This window comes from Herpailurus yagouaroundi, unplaced genomic scaffold, assembly GCF_014898765.1.
Source record: "Herpailurus yagouaroundi ecotype Mexico unplaced genomic scaffold, PumYag 140, whole genome shotgun sequence".
Lineage (NCBI taxonomy): Eukaryota > Metazoa > Chordata > Mammalia > Carnivora > Felidae > Herpailurus > Herpailurus yagouaroundi.
Window position 1 is genome coordinate 87,463,263 of NW_024412395.1, and position 21,537 is coordinate 87,484,799.

The 21,537-nt window shown below is 35.8% G+C and overlaps 1 protein-coding gene across 4 annotated transcripts in view; it reads left to right on the plus strand.

Moving 5' to 3' along the window:
* Positions 1–21,537, plus strand: part of MAP2 (microtubule associated protein 2) — a 284,671-nt gene that overhangs the window by 59,563 nt on the left and 203,571 nt on the right. For all 4 annotated transcript variants that reach the window (XM_040476065.1, XM_040476071.1, XM_040476062.1 and 1 more), the window contains exon 2: positions 9,339–9,388. The gene's annotated coding sequence lies outside the window, so the exon portion shown is untranslated. The remainder of the gene's footprint in view (positions 1–9,338; positions 9,389–21,537) is intronic.

Below are 21,537 nucleotides of genomic sequence, written 5' to 3' on the forward strand. Positions count from 1 at the left end.
TATCAAAACCTAGATCATTTGTTTTCCTCGGTCTCTGGATTATTTTCTTTCTCGCTTGACATTTGACACTTTGGTAAGCTAACGGTTGTGGTTACTAGAGATTGCCTTTCATTGGGAAGCAGGTATAATGAGCCAGGACCAACTAAATCTAGGTCAACAGAGGTATCTTAGTTTACAGAATTAAGCAACACTGTATATGTGGAAGAACTTAAAGTCTCTAGATGTAAAGTGATAGTTTTTAGTGTTCGCACCGATACGGCTACTAAAACCCCACGCTAGTTCACAAACTGCATCTTGGGTGCATTTTGAGAATGCACATGAACGTGTTACATTTGCACTTTCAAACTTGAGGACAGTTGTAAGCCAGGGGTCTATCTGCTGGTTGGAATATTCCCCTCTGAAAGGGCAGCGGGTGAGGGTCTAGCTTTCTGGCCGTGATCATGCCATTTCAGCTTGTATCTATCAGCTGCTGAAATTGGGCGGTAGAGAAGGCTCCCAACTACCATTGCTTACCCTGCTTTGTTTTCTTTATAGAAATGACCACAATCTTATGTATTTGTGTTCTGTTAGAGGAATGGAAGCTCCAAAGGGGCAGGAATCTTGTTGATAACTTATTGGCCACCAACATATACCAGTCCCAAGAAATGGCTGCCATGAAGCAGTATTCAAAAATTATTAGTTAAAAGAGTGAATAATTAACTCCCAAGTGTATTCCATTTGCTTGGGAAAATATCCTTACAGAAAATAATGACGAAGTTGTATCTTGGAACACTGTCAGGCTATAAACATTCTATTTAGCGAGGCAGCACTATTTGGTTTTACTAAGAATTAAACAGGCCAGGTTAGGAATTTAACCACCATTTGTAATAGTTCCTTTATAGCTTTCAATAAATGGTTTGGGAAATTATTAGTATAGGAGTGCCTGCGTGTGACATACAGGGAAAATATGTATTGCTAATTTACTTTCGTTCCACTATAATGCTTTTTGCTTCAGTGCTACTTTGCGGGAAATTAAAGCTTTAGCCCCTGATTTGTTCAGTTGAGGGGTGGCAAGAGTCTGAGAAAGTACTTAATATTTAACATTGGTAACAGCAGATCTGTTTCCAACATTAATGCTTTTAGACTTATAGGAAACCCTAACTTTTTGCTGCTGTTACATTTCTTCCAGATATAGGATTTTCCATTATTATGTATAAATTCTAGACTTTTTTCTAGAAAAAAAGTATAAATTTATGTATAAATTCTAGACTTTTTTCTAGTCCTTTGTATGTAATATGAAATGGAATAAGAATATTCAAATGGATGAAAATGTTCTTTATAATAATAGTTCTGAAGTCAATCCTTTTATACCTCGTTTGGGTATTTGCAATTCTTTATTAAATTAATTAAATTATGTTGGAAATGAGTTATAATAACAACATATGTAGGAGTTAAGTATACCTGGATTCACCCAGGAGAAAGCCTGTGACTCAGAGAAGTAGGTTCAGTAATGTGTGGAATGCTCCAATTTGGCTTGTTAGTGCCGTACTAGCGTTTTCAGGAAATGAGAGCTTTGGGCAACAGATTTACTTTATTGTTTAAGGATTGCCTATAGCTGCACGTTCCTTTGAAATCCAAGTTTCACTGAGATGACAAAATGACCTGTTGGTAGGCCTAGGAGAATGTGTGCTTTCTGAATTAGAGAAAATCAGGGTTGTGACAATCTTAAAAAATATCGTGATGTTAGACACAAGCAACATTTCTCCTTCTTGATGAGTGTCTCGTATGTTTCCCACATCTTTCCAAATCTCCGCTGTAAATCCAAGTATTAGTGTCAAGATTCTTCACTATAGATTTTGAACAAATAATTAATAATGCATTCACTTCACTATAAAACCATTTCAAAGGAGACCTTGGATTTTAATGACTAATGGTTTGAGTGAACCGATAGGTTTTTCATACTGAAAAAAAAGTGAGCTTATTGGCTTTTGCAGATTCTATCCTCGTTCCAGTCAGTATACCACCTTACTACCTAAATAAATACAGCATCATTCAGATACCTTCCAACTCTCAAATAACTCATGTTCCCTACTGCTGTGTTTCATCATAAGCCTTAAATATAACAGTTAACTTCTTAAACTATTTATATGCCTAACATTAATAAAAGAAAAATTATAAAGAAGAAAAAAATGAAAAGCTCTTAGATGAAAATATGTTAGATCTTTTTCCTATAGACCTATAAGGTAAGGTCAGCAAAATATTTCTTAAAAAATAAATACTGCCATCTTCCAAATATTTGTCCCACTGAAAATACTTGGAGAGAGAACTACAGGAGACCAGGCTCTATTTCCAAAATTTGTCTTTTTTTTTTTTTTTTTTTTAGAGCATGCTTACAGTCACTGTTTCTGCCTGAATTTGAATATGTCAGAATTCCTTAAGGAATCACGCAGTTGGAAAGAACCATCAGAATTCTAACTTAAGGGGCGCCTGGGTGGCACAGTCGGTTGAGCGTCTGACTTTGGCTCAGGTCACGATCTCACGGCCGTGAGTTCGAGCCCCGCGTCGGGCTCTGTGCTGACCGCTCAGAGCCTGCAGCCTGTTTCCGATTCTGTGTCTCCCTCTCTCTCTGCCCCTCCCCTGTTCATGCTCTGTCTCTCTCTGTCTCAAAAATAAATAAACGTTAAAAAAATTAAAAAAAAAGAATTCTAACTTAAAATAAGAGATTAAAGAATATATGTATATATAAATATACACAGGCAATACACCCAAATGTATGTATGTATTTCACCTTGTCTCTGACTTTTTTTTTAAATGTTTTTATTTATTTTTGTGAGACAGACAGAGCAAGTGGGAAAGGGGCAGAGAGACAGAGAGAGAGAGAGAGAGAGAGAGAGAGAGAGAGAGAGAGAGAGAATGAGAATCTGAATCAAGCTCCAGGCTATATGAGCTGTCAGCACAGAGCCTGACGTGGGGCTCGAACTCACCACTGTGAGATAATGACCTGAGCCGAGGTCAGATACTCAACCAACTGAGCCCCCAGGTGCCCCATCTTGTCTCTGACTTCTATTGTTATTTCTTTGCCTTAATAAATGATGTTTGTGTAGTGTCAATTACTTAGTGATCTTTATTTATAGGTACTGGATATTTAATCTTTATGAGCTTAGTTTTCTCCTGGGAAACTAATATATAATAATAGTATCTGCTGTATTTGGTTTTGTAAGGGTGAAGTGAATAATGTGTGTGATATATTTTTGTACAATGTCTGAGTTATGTAGACACTTAATGATCATTTCTTACTATTGCTGTTGTTTTGTATTAGAAACAGTACAATAGTTTTGGAAAACAAATTCCATGACTGAGGTGTTTGAAAGTGCTTCACTTTATTGCTCTTATTATCCAGTTGCCCTAACACCCAGTCATTCTTTTTTCTGTGTTGTGACAGTAGATGAGTGACTTAGACACATGTAGCTGGCCCTCTGTAGTCTTAACCTGTATTTGCCATCATTATTATAGCAGCTACAGCAAACATGTCAGAGTACAGAACATTCCATTAAGAGCCATACCTAGTGCCTGGCTTCCTACAGTGTTATTTTATATGAATAATATAAAGTCTAGAGGTGAAATTAGTTGGAGTGTCCATGACTCAGCCTGTTTTTCCAGGGAGTGACTCATTCCACATTTATAGATAGATCCCTGACTTTATGCCATACACCACATTAAGTGCTTGAGATACAAACATGGATTTGCTGGGTCACTGACCCAGAGCAGCCCACAGTCTGGGTAGGCAGGCTACAGCATCATTCATTAAGAACGATATGGGTATGCATGTGGCCAGTACTTTATTAATGTTATATCTACCTATCAAGATGGTGACTAAATATACAATAATGTGGGCTGGCTAGATTACCTAACTCTATGGTTTGGATCATACACATATACTTCTGATTTTATATTGATATGTTTTAGCCTAATTATATCACCATAGTTTTCATTCCTTTTTGTTCTGTTTTTAGAGTTAAGTAAGACTTCATTCTTTTTGCATATCACATGAATCATACTCTCCACGAATAGGTCAGTTGTCTGATAAATACCTTCCCTTGATTATCCTGCCAGAAACTCAAACTTAATGTGTCTACAAAAGCCCCTCGCCCTCTACTCTTGCTCAGCGCCTTGATCTTCTTTCAGCCTTACCCGTTTCTAAGAATGGCACCATCTTCCTGGGAGTCTGTCTCAAACCCTCAGAATTCTTTCGGCACCTTTTCTCTGTCCTGCGCCTTTCATATCCAACCGATTCCTAAGTTCCGTGACTTACACACAGCACTATGGACTGAATTGCATCCCCTCAAAGCTCCTACATTGAAGCCCTAACCCCCAAAGTGACTGTATTTAGAGATAGGACTTTGGGGAGGTAGCTAGTATTAAATGAGGTCGATAAAATGAGGCCCTAATTTGACAGTGGCTATGTAAGGGCACAGTGAGAAGGTGGCTGTATACAAGCCAGGATATGGGCTTTTACCAGAAACTGATCAAGCTGGTACCCGGATGTCAGACTTCCAGGCTCCAGAACTGTGAGGAAATGCATTTCTGTTGTTTAAGTCTCCTCATCTATGGCATTTTGTTCTGGCAGCCTGAGCTAAGATACTTGCTATGCAGTAGTTAGGGTATTCTTCCTCCTTTGCACTGACACTATCTCTACCTGAGTTGACCCTTCCTTATCATTCACTTGGACTTTGGAAGGAGTCATCTAAGTGGTTGACTCTTTAATCTCATCTCATCTCTGATCCAATCTATACAGTGTTGCCAGATTCAGTTACCTAATTATGCCATTCTTGAATTTAAAACCTTCAGTGGTTCACTTTAGCATACAAAATTAAATATATTTAATTATGTAGCCTCGTCAGCTTGTCATTCAAGGTTATTACCCTATACAGACCCAACCTAGCCTTTCACCCAATTAGTGTTTTTCTTATGTGTTATATTCCAGTCAGGTAGGCTTGCAGGTGTTTGTACAGACAGCCCCTGGGGTTAGCTTCTTTCATTACTTGGTTTCTGCTGAGTCCATTAATCTGAGTGGGTCTCCTTCCCATTCCATCTCTGCTTATCAAAATCCTTTACCTCCTTCAAGGCCCAACTCAAATGCCTGTACTCTGTGAATCCTTATCTATATAATAGGATTTCGTTGTGTTTTTTATTTCCTCTTCTTTGATCTCCTGTAGCTCTTTGCTGGTATTTCTTTGTGACAGCAAGCATATTCTGTTTAGTATCATAGCTTTTGTCTTTTGGCTTTTCATAACCACCCCCATCCCACCGCATTCTCACTAAGCTCTTTGATGGTAAAGAACTTTAGATCTCTGAAATATTAAACAAGGCTATTAAAAAAATACCCCACAGAACTGTTCTATATTTTAAAAACTAAAGATTATAAACAATTAAAAAGCACTTCAACTAATTTTTTTAACAGAATTGATTTTTAATTTGTCTTGCAACTGCAGTCTTTCCTATGTTTGTATCTGTAAATTGATGCTCAAGCAGTAACTTTTCTATTAATCAACAACAGTTTCTGTAAACTGAGATTCATGTGTAACTCTAAGGGAAAAGCACAGCAAGTGTGAAAGGTGGGTTTTCAATTCACAACGGACCTGGGTAATCTAATAGTTAAAATATGTCTGCTGTTTTCCATTTTTATTTCTTGTGAGGTATAAACAAGCAAACTTCAGCTTGATACAGAGTTTATAATCTGATTTCATCATTACAATATGATTTATAAAATGTAGGCATGAGATCATTTCTTATTGGAAAAGAGAGAGGGGAAACAAGCTGTAGCAGTTAACTCTCAAGATTATTTTCTGACATTTCCCCTACCTTTTTGTTGTGGAGCAAGAGGATGGAGAAGTGGTGCTTTTATATGCTGATAAGTTAAGCTGCCTGGAAGCAGATGCAGAATCCTATTGAAAAGAATTTCATTTGAGTTCTGCTTAGGGCATTGTTTAGTGCAATACTACACTGAGTCTTGACCTGTGTGTTTGAAATGGCAGATGTTCACAGTGAAGGCTGAGCCTTAGGGCAACATAAATCTTCACTATTCTGTGCCTATTTGCTCAATAACTGGGTTGAATGAAAGAAAAAAAAAACGGTCTAGAGACTTGTTATTTAGAAAGCAGCTGCTCTTGCTTGGCACTGCAAATGGAAGAGCCCCCTTAAGATAAGAAAAGCAAGCGAACAAACAAAAATCCTAGGAGCCCAAGTGAACATAAGTCCACCAGGTCAAGACTATCCACCCCTTCTTCCTCAGAACTTTGTCTCCATTAAATATTTTTGATGCAAGTCAGGTGGGACAGGATGAAATTTTTTTTTTCTTATTTCTGCCCAAAGGGGAATTTTCAACTATTGAAATTTGGCAAAGCATCAGAAAAGCACAACACCAAGCACCCTCATTCATTTGACAAATATTTATTTACATTCTCCTGGGTGCTAAACACTGTGCTAAGCCAAAGGGTTCAAATATAAGATTTGCATAGCTAAAATAGCATTATTATTATTATTATTATTATTTTTTTATTATTATTATTATTTTTTTTTTTTTGAGAGAGAGCATGAGAGCATGAGTGGGGGAGAAGGACACAGGGAGCAAGAGAGAGAAAATTAAGTGGACTCCACGCTCAGCATGGAGCCTGACATGGGGCTTGATCCAATGACTTTGGGACCTGAGCCGAAATCAAGAGCCACCCAGGCACCCCAGAATTAATATTTTAAATAAAGTTTGTATTTGACTTATGCTATATTGAAAAGAAAATAAACTAGAATTTTTTGGAGGCAGGGCTGGGTTGGGGTGGGGAGGTAGTGGCCGTGGCAAGTTAGAATTTCTCCCCATGTATGGAATACATAAATAGCCAGGTTCATATTCCATAAAGCCTGACTTCTGAAAAGCTCTATAAATATCATTCTGTTTTCACTATGAAAACATATATATTAGAAAGGATAAAATCCAACTTATTTAAAAGAATATTAAAGATATCAGGATCTTGATCTAGTATGTTAAAGAAGTCTTAGCAAGCAGTAGCTATGGCCAAATCGAACATTGAGGCTTAGGACAGCACACAAATGAATGTGCAGATCTATGTAGTCTCTCTTGGCTCCAGACAACGAGGGAGCCACTTTTTCTTAGGGAATGATGGCTGGTAATCAACATGGTGAGAATGTACATATGTGCAGTGTGCCCACTACTTGTTCTTTGTCGTTCATTTCCGGTATTCATGTGTACTATTTTAGCCTCCTCTTTCACACACAGTAGGACACTCACACATGCACGTGTACATATGTAGCACACACACCCACACATACAAAGTCGCTCGGTGTATTGAACCACTGACCTTCCTGCTCTCCCAGTATTTTTCTTCTTATTTTAGGAAAATTTTTCCTTCCTCTCTTTTTCCTTGTCTCTCCTTTACTAGTCTTTTTTTCTTGGTTTAATCCCTCCCACTTTCTTTTTTATTTAAATTTGTGGGGCAAAAAAGAAACAAAACAAAACAAAACAAAACTAGGCTTAATGGAGAGTGTCCCAGACTTTCTCTGTGGCATTCTGGGTATCTCAGTAATTTTTTTCATGGCACCCCATAGGCCAAAAGAAATGCTTCACAGTTCTGTTTCATTAGCATAAGTATGTATGTCCTAACAACTGAATGGCTTTTTGGAAAAAAAAATACACAAACATTGAAAGAAAAGTCTTTTTACTTCATACTTAGAAACCCACAGTTACTTACCAATGGTATGTGTGTGTGTGCCTGCTGGGTACAGCCCAGCCCTCAGAGCTGGGAGTCTGATTGGATGTTGTCATCCTCATTTCTTATTCCACATTGGTTTTCATGCCGTATTTGCTTTTATGTTACAAACGTTATCAAAATCCAACTTTGCAAAGTTATCGTATGATTGAAACACACATAGCAAAATCTAAAATTGAAACTGTGGCTTACTTCAAGTTAGTAGTTTGTGTTGTGCCTGATGGATGTTGCTGTGTTTTTCATTTATTGAATGTATTTATCAGTCTCTGAATTTACACTGGTGCCCTGGGGTACTGTGACACACAGCCTGGGAATTGGTGGCTTTATAGAAAAATAATAATATTGTTATCAAAGTAAGATAAAGGCAGGTGTTTGAAATGGGAGTAGACATATTAAAGGCATTAATCTTGAAAGTCCCTCAAAATGCCCCCAAATCCTATCGTTTAATCTTCACAAATTTATCCACCTGTTAATTCATTCTTGCAAAATAAAGTTCACTTTTTTTTTAAGCACCTACCCTTTAGATTAAAAATCAGGAATTTCATGTCCAATCATACTTTTTTGGTTTATTAGTATTTCTTTTATATTATCTTTTAATAAAAACTATATACTTAAGGTGGATAACGTGATGCTTGGATATACATAGTGAAATGATTACTGTAGGCAAGCTAATTAACGGAACTCCCTAGAGTATATGAATATTACTTTAGACTATCTTTTCATTAAATAATTACCATTTAAGGTTAATTTTACTTTTGGATTTAACCTAGGAGTCTAATAATGACCATTTGTAACAATATCTTGGGGAACAAATTCTAACTTCTAACCAGTTAACTCACAAATATACTTCTCACTTGTTTTTTGTTTTTAATTGGAGATTTAGCAGTAGACACTCCCTGCAGCAAGTCAACAATTATGCTCTATGTCATTTTAGTTATTATCTTTACTAACTTTCCAAAAGATAGGCTGACTTTTGGCACGGAAGTTTTGGGTTTGCTTTTGTCCTTGGTGTATCTTCTTTGGTACTTCCATTTGATGGTGTGCTTCTCAGCATAATTCAGTGGCAGGACTAAAGTGTAAGACAGGAGTGGGAGGATGGATATTTTGCCCCTGGAATTGCCTTATTTGGCTTCTGTTGCTTTTTAACAGATTGTTGATACTGGACTAAAAATCTGCAGACTGTTAAACCAGATTAAGGATCCAAATGCAGTCGTTTTAGTATTTTCAATTAAACATCTTTCATGAGAAATGGTAGTCTATGAGTACAGAATTGGTTAAAAAATTGAGGGGAGGTTGATGTTTTAGAACATAAGCACAAGCATTGTTCTGCTTTATGTAAAAACTGCTGAACATAAAAATAGGGCCTAATTTGGGCATATAATACATCTTGTTAAACAAGATCCAGAAAATAAAGTTTTATAACTACATAACCCTCCTTATTATAAACGTATGTGTTGTCAGCCAGTACATTTTATGGTCAAGGAACCAAATAACTTGACTTCATCTTCTTTCTTAGTAAAATAAAAGATTGAATCATTCAGTTGATTTAATTTACATGATGTTTTTCTGTTTATCTTTCAGATTTTATTGATCTGATCCAAGGTATCTTGTGACTGCTGGCTGGAATTAAGGTTGGTGATGTGTTTATATCGATTATGAATAAGCTGTGAAATAAAATAGAGGCATCTTGGGCCTTTGGACAGCTGGGTCAAACAACTCTTGCAGAGCGTGGTGTTGAAAGCCGAAACTTAGTGAGAAATGGATGATTTCAGACTTGGGGCACTTAACACACATGTTTTCCTCAGCAGCATTTGTTTTCATAGTTAGTATAATTTATTTCATTATCAAGTGTTGTTTCATTTATTTTACCTGTCTTACTAGCTGATTTTTGATCAAATAAATAAGATCCAATTCTAATTTATTCATGTAATAAATACATATGTCAGAAGAATGACTTCTTTGTAAGGCTGGCTAACATTTTAAAGAACGGTCAGCTGGGGCGCCTGGGTGGCTCAGTCGGTTAAGTGGCCGACTTCAGCTCAGGTCACGATCTCATGGTTCGTGAGTTCGAGCCCCGCGTCGGGCTCTGGGCTGATGGCTCAGAGCCTGGAGCCTGCTTCCGATTCTGTGTCTCCCTCTTTCTCTGCCCCTCCCCCGTTCATGCTCTGTCTCTCTCTGTCTCAAAAATAAATAAAACGTTAAAAAAAATTAAAAAAAAAATAAAGAACGGTCGGCTTCCTGAATTTGCAGGGAAACACTTGAGACCCACAGTTTGGTGTCCACACTTCCTGAGATGGGTGGAGTTGAGACATTGCTTATCAGCTGCAAATTTCGATTAATTGGCAAAAATGTTAAGATGCCATTCCTTTTGTTCTATTTTCTTGTTAATTGGTTTTATGGGAGACTCAAAACTAGCTTAACTGGGTTTAGAGTAGTAACAGAGTCTTGAAGTTTGCTCACATCAGTAAGCTTGGAATTTTACTTATCCTTTCTATTTTCTTCTCTAGAATATGTATTCAGATTTTAAAACAAAGGAAAAAACCAGTCACCGTATGAAACGAGGGCTTTTGTTGCTCATATAACAGCAAAATGCCAGGTGTTGCTAAATTTTTTGTGTAGGGCTTTGATTAATAATTAACAAAGAAAAACATTGGCTTTTCATTTATGCTTACATTAATCACGCATTTAGCCTTCAAAGCCCGCATTTACCCTTCAAATTGCAGTGTCTAGCACATGGCAGGCACACAGTAAATATGTACCTTTTCTGCCTTCAATTCTGACCTCACTCTTCTACCCCCTACACACACACACACACACACACACACACACACACACACACACACACCACTGACTGTTGTTTCTCTTTTTCATGTACAAACTATGCTTTCCTATCTTTGAAATATGTATGGATTATAGTAAAAAGACTATGTTGGAATCATGCCTACTGATAATTAGAAACAAGAAGAAAAAAAGTAAAATGTTTACACAAGGATAGTTGAAAATCTTTATTTGTATCCTGTATTATTTTATCATGTGTATTCATATAGTTTGGAGTTGAGTTTATTGAAGATACTTAGCTTGGCTTCCTTTCACATCTACTCCTCAGTACATTCTATGTAAACTTGCACACATTTAAACATGAAATTTCTTGTAAGACTTTTTGAACTTCTGGCTACTCCTCTTTTTCCTGCCAGTCCGTATCCATCTGCCAAGCAGAAATTACAAGTAGATGAGATTTTTGGCAAAGTGTAAACCTTTGAATTAGGAATATTTTCATATATAGGGTTAACTTTGAACTGTTACTTTTTCATTTTAATTAAAAGTAAATCATACTTTGCCCCTCTTCCTTCTTGGGTTGTGTTTTATGGTTGGTATGATTGACATGGCAACTTGAAATCTTACCTCCTTTTGGCCACTTTTCAGAAAGAAGAAAAAAAATAAAAAGAAACATGTAAAAGAAAAGAAGTAAAAAATTTTGTTAAAAAAAAAAAACGTTAAGAGTAATACACAGAAACTTTTCTTGATCTGAGCCACTACCCATCTTCCATATGGAGAGTTGCTTTTGTGGAAGGGTGAACATAATTTAAGTGTGTTCAGTCTAATTGAGATAAGTCAGGGTGACTTACACATTCCAAAATAAATATATCAATTAAAATATATGAAATGTGTGTAGAAATGGAAACGTGTTTAATCCTCTCATTGCTAGGTGTCTTCCCACATGTATATGTGTGGTTTAGCATAATTGGTATTGTTTTTTTCAGCTGAGAACGAAAAGAGTTAAATTTGTTAGTTATCTAAATCATACTTTGGAAACGTAGCTAGATATAGCAGGGCTTTTCAAAAATGTATTAATTCACCAGAAACAGCCAGATTCTCAACATAAAATAAGATAATATAATGAAAATGACCATTCTTTTCAAAACTAGAGCTAAGTCTTTTGCTTCAGGAAAAAAGTCTTCCTCATAGAAAAGCTCCTTCTTAATATTAGCTGAGCAAAATAACTAGTGACACTGGACAAAAGCAAGATACAGATGGGGTATACAAAAGGGGGTGCCAGAAATGTTCTTGCACTTCTGCACAGCAAAGGAAACATCAACAAAATAAAAAAGCACCCTAATGAATAGTAGAAAATATTTGCAAACATCTATCTGATAAGGTATTCGCAATATATCAATAACTCATACAACTCAATAGCAAAAACACAATCTGATTAAAAAATGGATAGAGGACTAAATGAGACATTTTCCTGAAGAAGACATACCAATAGCCACTGGACACATGAAAAGATGGTCAACATTACTAATCATCAGGGAAATGCAAATCGAAACCACAATCAGATGCCACCTTATACCTGTTAGAATGGCCAGGATCAAAAAGATAAAGAATAACAGGTGTTGGCAAGGCTGTCTAGAAGAAGAAACCTTTGTGCATTGTTGGTGGGAATGTAAATGGGTACAGCTACTATGAAAATCAGTATGGAGGTTCCTCAAAAATCTAAAAATAGAACAACCATATAATCCAGCAATTTCACTTCTGAAATGAAAACACTAACTCAAAAAGATATGCACCCTCATGTTCATTGCAGCATTATGTATAATAGCCAAGGTATGAAAACAATCTGTGTCCATTGATGGATGAATAAAGAAGATGTGGTGTGTGTGTGTGTGTGTGTGTGTGTGTGTGTGTGTGTGTGTAAAATGGACTTACTTAGACATAGAAAATCATGAAATCTGCCCATTTGTGACATCATGGATGAATCTTGAGGGCATTATGCTAAATGAAGTAAGTCAGACAAAGAAAGACAAATACTATATGTTGTCACTTATATGTGAAATCTTAAAAAAAAAAAAAAAAGTTGAAAACAACCTAAGTTCATAGATACAGAGAACAGATTTGTGGCTGCCAGAGGCAGGGGCATGGGGGGGTTGGCAAAATGGGTGATGGGAGTCAAAAGGTACCAACTTTCTGTATTAAAATGAATAAGTCATGGGGATGTAATATATATCATGGTAACTGTAGTTAATAATTCTGTACTATCTATTTGAAAGTTGCTGAGAAAATAGATCTAAAAAGTTCTCATCAGAACAAAATACAATTTTATAACTATGTGTGGTGACAGATTTAACACAGCTTATCGTGGTGATCATTTTGCAATATATACAAATATCGAATCATGTTATATACTGAAAGTAATGTAATGTTATATGTTAGTTATACCTCAATAAAATTTTTAAAAGAGAAATGTCTTTGCAAAATTTCATCAATTCTAAGATGTCCATTTCTTTCACATACAACTATGTAAAATTAAAAAAGAATGCCATAGTTGGCAAATATTTTTTTCTTTTATCCTAGCAAATGGAAGTATGTCTTACAATAGATTGTATCTTAGATTCTATGCAATACAGTATTACTAAATTTAGATTGGCAAAAAATTTAAATTCCCTAAAGTTATTACAAATGGGAACCAGAATGATGTCCAGAAACTAGAAAGTCAGACTTGTTACTGATTCTTAAAACATTTTGCACCACCATTTTATCTTTAAAAGAATGTGTATAAATGTATATCTACTTTTCCAATTCATTTTTTCTCTTCATTATTTATACTGCTACTAATATTTCGGTATATTTCCCTCCGTTTTTTATCTTGCTTTGTTTTCACAAAATTGAAGTTAAACTGTATCCTGTAACTTCTGGTTACTTGAAAATGTGGTTTTAGTGACTGCGTGGTTTTATCCTACAGATATTCTATATTTTTTTTCACTATTTTACTTATTGTTGGACACTCAGATGATTTCTAATATCTCACCATTTCAACTTGGACGTGGTCCTTCCTCCTAATTCTAGTCTATACCTCTGCCTTGAATTCTGATGCTTTCTATTATGTTTCTATACTACTAGGCTGCTTGCCATAAAGTTCTTTGCTTTCATTATTTTATCTCTAAAACGGGAACAAAAATAACTTATACTTCAATTAAAATATTAAATGTGGTAATGTATAATTATGAGTAAAAAAAGGGAGGGTTCCAAATCACTTTTAAAACCTCTATCAGAGGTCTTTTTTTCCTCTAGGTTTTGCATAAGGAATATATTCTGGTGCTTCTCTTAAGGCAGGCAATAAAACTAATGAAGATCTTTAAATTGACATTAATTTTAAAAATAAAATATAAATATTCTAAAATAAAATATAAAAATGAAGGAAGCCAGAAGTTTTATACACATATAGACAAACTAAGCTGCATATTGCACAACTGAATGGACTTTCACTTAAGAAAACCAGTGTAGAATGGGGCACTTCGGTGGCTCAGTCGGTTGAGCATCTGAATTTGACTCAGGTTTTGATTTCATGGGTCATGGGTTTGAGCCCTGTGTCCGGCTTTGTGCTGACAGCTCAGAGCCTGGAGCCTGCTTCAGATTCTGTCTCCCTCTTTCTGCCCCTCCCCCACTCATATTCTGTCTCTCTGTCTCTCTCTCTCAAATAAACATTAAAAAAATTGAAAACAAGCAAACAAACAAAAAAAGAAAACCAATGTAGAAAATGAGAATAATATAATCAGGAGTGGGGAGAGAGGATACACTTACGTCTTCTGAATAAGCTTTGTGCTTTGAGCTTTCCAGGGTCAAGACCAACAAGTCTTTGACCAGCTATGTAGCCTTCAGTATCACCTGAGGGAGAAACTCTATTTCGCCTCTAAATTGTTTCATGTTGCTTCACACATACCTCACAGTGTTTCTTCATACCTCGATATGTTATGATTAGTTCTGGATATTTCTTATCTCTCCTAGTAACTCATAGCAACTGGGATCTTTGCCATTTTGTCTCATGCTCTGGTCAGGCCTTGTAGGAGTGAACATCCAGGAATTGCTTATTGTATGAATTCTGAAGATTAGAAGCAAGCCACAATGAACAATTTTGCTGTGTGTCTATAAGCGAAATACACAGTTAAACATATATATGGATCTGTGTGTATATATACATCCTAATAATTATTTTTTAAAGTTTATTTATTTATTTTAAGAGAGGCAGAGACGGCACAAGTTGGAGAGGAGCAGAGAGAGAGAAAGGGAGAGAGAGAATCTCAAGCAGCCTCTGCTGTCAGCACAGAGTCTGATGCGGGGCTCGAACACATGAACTCGTGAGATCATGACCTGAGCCCAAACCAAGAGTTGGACACTTAACCGACTGAGCCACCCAGGCGCCCCAGTCCTAGTAATTATTAATCACCATATTTTCTCCCCTGGTGATGGAAAAATTTGAACAAAAAAGCAGGGACTTTTATTTGAACAATAAATCACCCAAAAAACATTTGAAGCAGTAACAATCATTAGGTTTAATATGTGGAATTTAAAAAAGTAAAGGTGATTGTTTTGTCATTCTGTTTTATCCCTACATTTAGCATAATATAATAGTATAAATATACTAATGGATGAAAACTTACCCAGAATTCTAATCATTGGATTAACATGTGACAAAGTGACTCTGAGATTCCAGAAAAATTTGCAGAATGCCTAATTATTTGATTGCCACTTTAAGGAAAGATCCAAAGCTACTAGAATCACATGTCAAACTGGAAAGACCAGTTGGTTCTAGGGAGAATTTGCTTTCTCTGGTGCAGCTTTCTGAAATCTGAAGCATCGTAAATCCTTATTTTCTCCTTTTTATAAAAGGCAATCCTTTCCCATTACGAACGTTGAAATCAAGAAATAAGCTTGTGACATGATTTGGAATGGGAGAGGTGGGGGCAGGTGAAAGTGGGGGTGACAGGTGTAGGAGAGGAAAAGTTTTCTCTTCTTTCCTTCCAGGTGCTTTGGCTACCCTAATAATTAAATTGACATAGGACATACTAACATAGGGGATAAACAAATTTAATTTTGTATGAGAGCTCATAAAAATAGGAGACTCAAAGAAGCGACCAAAACTGGCAGCTTTCATACCTTTTAGACAAAGCAACGATAAATTTGTGAAACATTGACATGATAAAGAAGTTTGGGCTCAAGGGTAGTAAATTAGTGAGGAAGTAACAAGGTTTGTTCATTCAGCCTTCTGGACTCTGAATTCCCTCTCTCTGGTGATAAGGATGTCTCTTTACCTCCTCGTACAGGGAGGATACCTTTCATAAGGGAGATTTATTTCCTGCTTTCAGGAGGACAAAAGAGGATCAGGGTGTCTTTCTTACACTGGCTATTCCTTAAATAAATTTTATTTAAAATAATCAATATGCCAAGTGACATACTTTGGGGTAGCCTGCCCAGAACCTAATCAGAGACAAACTTGCTATCACCTCTCAATCTCCTCATATGATCTAGGGAAATAACCTCAGGAAGATGTATTACCAGAATTGCTCCTTTATTTTGAGAGTCTTGACATACTGAGGAACAGGCTTGTTGTTGCCACAGAGGACAAATAGGATAAAGCAACTCACTGGAAATATATCAAGTAACTACTAATGAGTCTATTTTTTCTTTGTCAAAAAAAAAAAAATTCTAGCTGAGTCTTTTTTTCTTAACTAAATGTTTATGGTATCAAATGGCTACAAAAGACAGTCCTTTGGCTATATTTTCAAATAAATCCCTTGCTTCTGAAAACAAACTTGTGGGTTTAATTCACTGACCAGCTAATTTTTATTTTTTTCCTCAATTCATGTGAAAGAAAGAATGCTGTTCCAAAGAGTAGCTCTGCTGATCTTTTTGCAGATTATTTATATCATTAAAGAATACCATGAATTTAATTTGGGCCTATATGTTATTAGGGAAGTTTGAAGGATTTAAAAACAAGAAGTACTTTCTTCTTATGTAAGGAGCCCATTCATTTAGAAATGCTTTATTTCTTTCACAGCCTACTTACTGCAAGGTAATAACTTTATATTATTGAAAGGGGATATGCTTTCTTCTTCCTCAGCTTCTATAAACCCACGTGATGTTATTAAGTTTCATTAGTTATTCATCTACGAATAGAAAATCATCAGTTGCATAGCAGAAAAAGGAATGTAACATATATAGATGTTAGATAGATACATAGATATGCCTACTGGTGTTGGATAGTTTTGGCAATAAACAATACAAGCGCTTTGCTTTGGGGCATACTTGATGGGCCATTCTTGTTAAAGAAGGTAAAATTATCTGCCTTTTCTGAACAAACTCCCTACAGTTATTTGGCAATATAAAAATGTTAGTTGAAAAACCAAGTAGACTTGGTTTCATTCCATATTATTCAATGTCCCGTGACCATTAGCTTATGTTTTTTTCAGTCTTTGCTTTGTTTACTTTTCTTGCCACTATTTTAATCTAATTAGGAAAGAGCTGAATAAAAACAAAACAGTACATTATACACATGCTTCTATGTCTATATTTATATATCCATCCATGTCTCTCTTTCAGCCCTCTTTCTGTCTTTTGTAAAAGTTATATGTCTTTCAAATAAAGTTTATAGTTCAAAAGTAGGGCAAGCATATTTATATTCTAACTTTTAGAATATAAATAGATATTTAAAACTTTAGGTACTATCATCCTCATTTTATGAGTAGAGAAACTTAGTCACAAAACCAGACAATTTTTATTAACGACTGATTCTGTGTAAAATGTAATAGTTCTTAAAAATATAGAGGTGTTTTGGGGGATAAAATAAGTATAAAAATGGGTTAGTAAACAGAATGTTTAATTTGATAGGCAACTTTATAGATGCAAACACTTTCAAATTCCGCTTGACTTTCCATTATCTTTCAGGGACTGAGAGATGTAATACAGATGATTCGGCAATAATATCACAGGGAGAGGACCTTTGTACTCCGTTCCTTTGGGATTTTCTTCCTGTTTTAAATAACTGGAAATTAGGATACACATTTTTCACTCTTAGTAGTATATTTGAGGCATGCACAGGCAGCTATGTAGGCTAGGTGAGATCAATGACCAAAGAGAAATTTATTTCTGTTTTCAAGCCAGGCTATTACATGTAGGTATTTAAGTGTAGTGTGATCACCTTTTCTTAAAAAACATTTTTCTTTTAATGTTTATTTTATTTTTGAGAGAGAGAGACAGAGCATGAGCATGGGAGGGGCAGAATCTGAAGCAGGCTCCAGGCTCTGAGCTGTCAGCACAGAGCCCGACGCGGGGCTCAAACTCATGAACCGCGAGATCATGACCTGAGCCGAAGTCGGATGCTTAACCGACTGAGCCACCCAGGTGCCCCCATGGTACATATTAATAATTACTTAAATGACCTTAAAATATCTCATGATACTTGAGTGATTGTGCATCAACTATAAACATAAATTCCCCAGAGAAGTTACCTAAGTAATTTTTATTTCCCTTATCAAATATCATTCTGCCTTTTCCACTGTACCTGGAATTGTATTCTCTTTTTACATTGCAGAGACTGAAGCAATGTTTGTTAATTTTATTATTTTCCTGTATTTAGTTTCTCTTTGGATTAAATGTAGTATCTTTTCCACTTTTATGTCATGGTTTGCTCAGTGATATTTTTCCCAGGTTATTATTTATCCCATGAAGTCCACACAGATTTTGTTCTTGATACTTATTTGTTTATTTCATCATTTTGATTTTGCCATATATGGTGTCCAACTCAGCCTATCAAACAATGTAGCGCATTATTGGATGCAGGAGTCATTAGCTAAGGTGGCCCCACATGGAGGTACATCACTTCATACCGTGAAATGATCATGAAGGGTGGGGGAAGCAAGAAATGTGCCCAACGAGGAGAATAGTTTATGTAAAAAAAAAAAAAAAAATCCTAGTCACAGATAAATGTCTGATAGCCAAATGGAAATTTTTAAAAAGGAAAGAGGCAGGGAGTGGGGAGGGGAGTAAGATAGCCCAGATGTGAACTCTTTGTGCCTGTGGGGAATCAAATTATTTTTTTCAGTCTCATTGTTTCATGGAAATTTACAGATGAAAGGATTTCTAAATCATGAGTTGTTACCTGTACTCTCATATTAAAGTCTTTGCATATATGAAATAGCCTGCATGAGAAAGTATAGTTCCAGTGAAACAGAACAGTTATTAATAAGTCAAGTATTGAGAATATACTTGCAATTTATTTGAGTGCTGGGTTCTGTGGATGCTTTAGAAGTATTAAAAATGATTCATTTTTTCTCCAATAGCTTGTGGTCAAGTTAAGGAAAGGGAAAACTAAAGCATGTAAATAGTAACTAATACATGTGATACAATCAAATCCTAAGTACAGACATAACCTTCTAGGGAGATCTAGAGAAGATATAATTCACTGTAATTTACAGAGACCTACCTCATTTTAAAAAGAACTTAAGTTGGGTTTAAAGGTGAATAGAATTTAGGCAAAATAGAAAGTGAGAGGTCGAGAAAGAAGGGCATTTCTTGAAAGGGGTCTATGGAAGCCAAGGCACAGAGAAAGTACCAAAGACTGAGAAGTTAGGAAACCTGAAACAGAAGGTGCAAGACGGTTTTACTTTGGACCTGATTCTACTTCTTCCCTCTCCTCTTCTCAGTCTTCCCTTTCTTGTTTTTTCTTTCCACAAATATTTGTTGAAGTATGTCAGATGACAATAACAATACAATTTAGTAACAAATCTTATGTCTTCTGTTCAAGGAAAGACAAGGAGCACAGTGGAACACAAGCAGTGGAATGGTTTTCTGGGGACTTTGGTTGGTTAACCGTGAGTTTTATAGAGCATTAGAAGAGGCAATGCAGAAACAGGGCCTGATTGGCTAGGAGTTTGAGGATTTCTTTCTAACCAGGTTCTATTATCTAGGGAAAGGTAACCTAGCTAAAGCTGGGTTGGATGATTGTGACTGGTATATGATAGGATTCCTGGACAGTTATTTCCCAAAAGTGCAGTCTGACTTAAGTTTAGATTTGTCACCTGGGCTGTGCCACTGGGGTGGGTAGCCTCCATTTTGTTGATCCACATATCCTTTGTCAACTTTAATGTGTATCTGTTTTTTTCACTCTAAGCAGGAATTCAATTCATTAGATCTTTCATACTCTTTTGGTGCACAAAGAATAATTACATGCAGAAATACTAATGTGAATGTCTGTTCCAAGTGCTTCCATTAAGAAAGTTACATTTGTGTGTTAGATTTTATGAAAAAAAAAAAAACAAAACCAAAAACAAAACAAAACACAGTATCTCAACATAAGGGAACTAATCCTCCAGCTGACATTCGTGCTATCACGTTTTATTTAATTTTGATATCAATGTCGCCAAACTTGTTTATAATTAAAGGTAAATGAAGTACTAAATTTAAGTACTATAATCAAATGATAATTATTTTGGGTATATAATTATAATTAAATTTATAACTCAATAATGTTTATAATTAAAGGTAAATGAAGTACTAAATTGAAGTACTATAATCAAATTTCACATGAGAAATTTGGAATTTCACCATTTAAATTATTTGTTAAATTATCTAAAAGGGCTCCACTAAAGGGAGAAGGGTTAATTGGAATTGAAATTATTGGGAAAATATAATTAAAAACAAACTTCTTCCAACTCAGAAATCTTCTCCACAAAGGTAGTAGAGGAAAAACAAAAACAAAAACAAAAACAAAAACACAAAAAAAACCAAAACACCACCTTTTGTTCAATAAACATTAAATGAGAATGTGATGCACATTGAAGGCAATCCAGTAAGAAGAGATTGCAAAGACCAAAAGAAATTTCAGTCTTTTTTATAATCAAGCAGATAAAACCCATTATCTACATGCTTTCAAGAGAAACAATAACTAATCCTTCTGTAAGAGCACTAAATTTACCTGGTAATTGGGGTGACCATCTGTGTTAGCTAATTGGCTTTCTCTAGAGGAGAAACACACTTCTCCTAACCTTTATGATAGCAAGTAGTTTTACAGTTTGAAGCAAGGAGCCCACTGAAGTTAGGCTCCTCATCTCCCACAGGAAGATATAAAGAGAGAGAGAAGCTACCTCCTTTCATGTTTGCATAAAAAAAAAAAAAAAAAAAGGCTCCTAGGCCCTTGAAGAAACATTCCTGAGTGTAAGAGGGGCCAAAGGCTTAATTAGTCATTATAAAGACTTATTTGCATTTGAAAAGGAGAATGAAAAAAATTCTAAAAGATAAAGGAGGAGGGTGAAGTCTCTTATTTTTAATGGGCAGAATTAAGCCTCTTATTTTTCATTTGTGTTTGCCCTTCCAATGAATAAAATCACTTTCTTTAAAAAAGTAGGCAATGGATCGTTTTGGTCCTCCAAATATACTGCTAATATATTCTAAAACAAAGGGAAAAAATAGGCTTTAAAGTGGAAAGGTTTAGGTAAAATCATCACTTCTTCCTCAGTCATTCTAACGCCATTGCTGGGTAAATTAGTGGGGCTGTACTGCTCAGATTTGGCCTTTGTCAGGGAAGGCTCAGGCTCTGCAGAGGGCGGAGTGGACAATATAAAAAATAACTTAAACTACTCCTTTAAGTGTGTTCAAAGCTTTCTGGTGCATTTAACTTAAACTTTCTGAACTGGTGGACCTCTGGTACTCATTCAAATGCTAATGTTTGGCCTTCTGCTTTTTTAAAGAAATGCAAGCTGGAGGTCATGTGACCCTAATTACTGCAATTATGAGCTTTCTGGGAGTAATCACTCTGGTTGCACCCAGATGAGCATCTGCTGATGATAAATAGAGCTGGAGATTACTAAGACCAGGCTTCCTTATAAGACATCCAGTTATTAATTTCTTCATATATGTATACATATACAGAGCGAAAACCCATATACTCTAATGAGAGCATTCTTTTTCCGTACAAGTTATTTTTTTCCCTTAAAATTCTTCAAATTTA